Source organism: Colobus angolensis, unplaced genomic scaffold, assembly GCF_000951035.1.
Source record: "Colobus angolensis palliatus isolate OR3802 unplaced genomic scaffold, Cang.pa_1.0 Scaffold61, whole genome shotgun sequence".
Lineage (NCBI taxonomy): Eukaryota > Metazoa > Chordata > Mammalia > Primates > Cercopithecidae > Colobus > Colobus angolensis.
The window spans coordinates 2,014,870-2,019,098 of record NW_012119710.1 but is presented as its reverse complement, the minus strand read 5'-3'; the positions used below and the strand labels follow the sequence as shown (position 1 = coordinate 2,019,098).

General features: G+C 52.0%; 1 long non-coding RNA gene across 1 annotated transcript in view; it reads right to left on the bottom strand.

The window, feature by feature from the left end:
• LOC105527092 overlaps positions 1-2,570 on the bottom strand; it is a 4,172-nt gene extending 1,602 nt beyond the window's left edge. Inside the window, exons 1-2 of the long non-coding RNA XR_001004195.1 lie at positions 2,089-2,570; positions 1,601-1,698 (exon numbers count right to left, since the gene is read on the bottom strand). This is a non-coding gene — a long non-coding RNA (uncharacterized LOC105527092). The remainder of the gene's footprint in view (positions 1-1,600; positions 1,699-2,088) is intronic.
• Between the last annotated feature and the right edge of the window lie 1,659 nt (positions 2,571-4,229).

Sequence of the window (4,229 nt, the reverse complement as noted above, 5' to 3'; positions counted from 1 at the left end):
AAAGAAAGAAAGAAAGAAAGAAAGAAAGAAAGAAAGAAAGAAAGAAAAAAGACTATATAGCATTTACTTTGTGCCAGACATGACTTTAAGCATTTTATCCCTAATTTCATCCTCACGACAATCTTATAAGGGAGGCACTGTTGCTATGTTATTTTACAGATAAGGACTCCAAGGCACAAAGAGATTAAATAACTTGCTCAAGATCACACAGCTAGTAAGAGGCAGAGGCAGGATTCAAACCCAGGCAGTCTGGCTCCAGAGTTCAGGTGCTTAACTGCCTACTCTATAGTGAAATGATAGGTGTGAAGGATTTTAGTATAAAACTCAACAAAGAGAAAATGCTTGGTCAATGGTAGCTATAGTTGTCATATGACCTCGGCAGGTCATTTTACTTCTTTTTTTTTTTTTTTAGATTGAGTCTCACTCTGTGGCCCAGGCTGGAGTGCAGTGGTGCAATCTTGGCTCACTGCAACCTCCGCCCCCCGGCTCCCCGTTCAAGCAATTCTCCTGCCTCCTGAGTAACTTGGATTACAGGCACCCGCCACCTTGCCCAGCTAATTTTTGTGTTTTTAGTAGAGACAGGGTTTCACCATGTTGGGCAGGCTGGTCTTGAACTCCTGACCTCGTGATCCACCAACCTTGGCCTCCCAAAGTGCTTGGATTACAGGCGTGAGCCACCGCGCCCGGCAGGTCATTTTACTTCTGTCTCAATTTTTTCATCCCTAAAATGGGACTAGTGATCGCTCTGTGCCGGGCTTGGGGTGAGAGTTCATTAGAATAATGGGTGTGAAATGTCTGTCACAGATCCTAACATGGAGCAGTGCATAGGCTCTTGGTGGCTCTCCTTTCTAGAAGGGACCTACAGAATGGGGTCGGGACTGGTGGCAGCTAGACACATCCACTGAGTCAGCGAAAGCAAGGTGTAAGAACACCACCAGCCTCGAGGCGCCCGGGCAGAGCAACAGATGTACGGGCAGCCGGAAATGCAGAGCCTCTGACGTGGGAGGTGGCATCTGGGGGTTCAGATGCAGCATTGGGAAGAAAGGGATGCACACTTATGTGGTCATCTAATCCTCACAATGACCCTGAGAAAACAAGAGTCTCAGAGAGGGGATGTGACTTGCCCAAGGCCATGTCTCTAGAAAGGGGTGGCAATGAGGTTTGCCTCCCAGACACCTCTGCAGTTCCTCTCTCCCCACGCTGCCCGTCGGCAGGATGAAGGGCCCAGCTATGAAGTCAAGCTCTAGGTTAGGAGTAACCATTTCTTAAGAAAGTCCAGGCTGGACGCGGTGGCTGACGCCTGTAATCCCAGCACTTTTGGAGGCCGAGGCGGGCAGATCACTTGAGGTCAGGAGTTTGAGACCAGTTGGCCTGGCCAACATGGTGAAACTCCATCTCCACTAAAAATACAAAATTAGCCTGGCCTGTAATCCCAGCCACTCGAGAGGCTGAGGCAGGAGAATCGCTTGAATCTGGGAGACGGAGATTGCAGGGAGCCGAGATTGTGCCATTACACTCCGGCCTGGGTGACAAGAGTGAAACTCCATCTCAAAAAACAAAAACCAAACAAAAAAATTAGCTGGATATGGTGGCCACGCACCTGTAGTCCTAGCTACTTGGGAGGCTGAGGCAGGAGAATTGCTTGAACCTGGGAGGCGGAGTTTGCAATGAGCTGAGACTGTGCAATTGCACTCCAGCCTGGGCAACAGAGCAAGACTCTGTCTCAAAAAAAAAAAAAAAAAAAAAGTGCAGCAAAAGAAAGGCGACAGTCGCTCCTGCAAAAGTGTCCCAACTAAGCAGGTAGTACGGTGGGGCCTGGAGCCAGGGAATGCAGAAGAGCTTGGCTAAGGACAGCAGCAGGCAGGCAGGGGTGAAATGGAGGCATTGGGTGGCTAGAGGCTGCCTGGAGTCTGGCTCAGCCCTGGGGAAGGGGGTGGGCAATGCCTTGCCAGGGCATAGAGGGAGGATCCCCTGCAATCCAGAGAAGGGCATAGGGTGCTTCCCCCGACCTCTGCCAATCCCCCCAGAAGATTTTCCCTATACACAGTAAAAGGAAAGGCTCTCAAAGCAACCGACTGGCAGACTTACAGCAGGGGTGACAAGAGCGCTTTCTAGGGCAGTTGTATGCTATCTTCAGAGGCAGGAAGCCACTTCCTGTGGCCTCAATGGTGCCCTGTGAAAAACCAGGCCCTGGCCCAGCAGCCAAGAGGGCCGGGATAGGTTCACCCAGACCCATTGCCCTATGAGCAGATTTGTTTTTTCCAGAGCGACTCTTCACAGCTTCTCCTCTTCCCTTGGTGACAATGACAGCCAGCGATGGGCCAACAGCCTACTCCCAACCTGGCCTGGGTCTGGTGGCCCCAGCGTGAGATCATCGTAGTGAGGTCTGACCTCAGCATCGCCATGGGGATGTTCGGATGCCACGCTGCCTGCAAGCAGCACCTGTTTCCCCGGGAGAGTGGGTGGGGACCGTGGCTGATGCTGACCTGGCTGCTGGGGCTGTTTGTCCCCAAACGTATGTTGTCAGATCTCAGCTGAGTGGGGTGGGTCAGGGGACTCACTCAGGACCTGCGGGCTCTATTGTGTGTCTGTGTGTTTGGGGTATGGCGAGAGGTGCTCATTAGACCTCACGGGCAGCCTCATTTTCTTGTCTCCCTGGGCTGCTCATCACTGTTCTCCTAATGGGCCTCGGATTGACTTTCGCAGCAACCTGGTCTCCATAGCAACCAGCTGTGACATCACAAGGAACCCACAGACCCTGGAGCTGGAACAGAGGAAGCTTGAATGCCTGTTTGGGGAAGAAAGCTTTTGCTGCCCCTCCTTAGGCCTCTCCTGTGACAGGGGAAGAGGACATAGAAACGCTGAGAGAGCTAGGGCCACCGCTTCTCTGGAGGTTTGAGCGGGGTCTACTCGAAATCCTTCCCTTCCTCTCTTTATCCCCTTTCTCCTCATCCCTCAAAAAATATGTATCTCATTTTCCTCAACTGTAAAATGGGGACATTAGAAGCCGCTCTTGAGTGTTTATTATATGCCAGGCACTATTATAAGCATCTTGCATGGATTTTCTCATTTACTTCATAACAACCCTATAAAGTACTTTCTTCTTAGTATTCCCCCTTCTGTAAGTGGAGGGAAAGGAAGCACAGCAGAAGGATTGGAATCAAGACAGCCTGGCTCCAGAGCCTGTTTTCATAACTACGAGAGAATGCACCAGATTCCTTCTGAATGCCGCCTGCCACGTGCGCGGCTACAACTCTATTTCCAGCCATGCTGTGGCAAGCAGTTCCGGGCGGGCTTCAGCTCCCTTTGCACCACCAGCACCTCGCCTCCTGTCAGCATGAGGCGGTTTTCATTTTCTGCCGAGGGGCTTCCGCAGCACCCCAACACAAGGCTGGCAGGAGCGGGCTCAGCGGGAGGACTTGTGGAGGGAAGTTGCTTCCACTGAGCCAGCCTCAACCTGGGGTGCACAGGCACCACGGGGTGAATGCTTCTGCCAGGTGGTCATCTGGCCCACAAGGTCCCTCTGTGCACTGCTTGGAAGGTCCTGGCAGCGCTGAGTCCCAGACACCCATGGCATGACCTAATAACGCACCGTTATCTTGGCTCTTCTGCTTTCTCTTTTTTCCCACTGGTATTTGTCCCTCATTTCTGGTCCCTAGAATGACTTTCAAAATCAACTCCCTATACACAAGCCTTTGCATTGGATTCTACTTTTGGGGGGATCTTAAGCTAGGAGAGTTGCAGCCCTGAGAACGCCACTACAGGGGCGCATTTTGGAGCTGGGTCACTTGGTGAGGTGCAATGAGAACACTGTTGTGTGGGATGTGCGATGGTGGCCACCCTGGTATAATGGTGATGAAGACCGTCCCTGTGGTGGGCTGGGAAGAGGTACAGGTGATGGCGGGGTAGAGGATCAGATGAAAGCACTAGCATCTAAACAATCCAGGGGCAATGGTCCTTACAGGGATGGTGAGGCTGGCTGGCGGCTAACTGCTCTGGAAGCCTTAAAGGAAGAAAACAGCAGGCTCGGGTTGATCCACTGTCAACTCAGGCCATGCAGTGGAGAGCAAAATCCCCATGGTGCTGTTGTAAGAGACTCTCGCTTTCTGCAGCCAAAGGGCATCCTGTACTGAAAATCAGGCTCGGCATGGAATTGGGGGCAGGAGGGTCACAGGGTTGTGAAGGAGAAGGAGGACATAGCTTGGCCGGATCTCAGCCAAAGTCAAGAA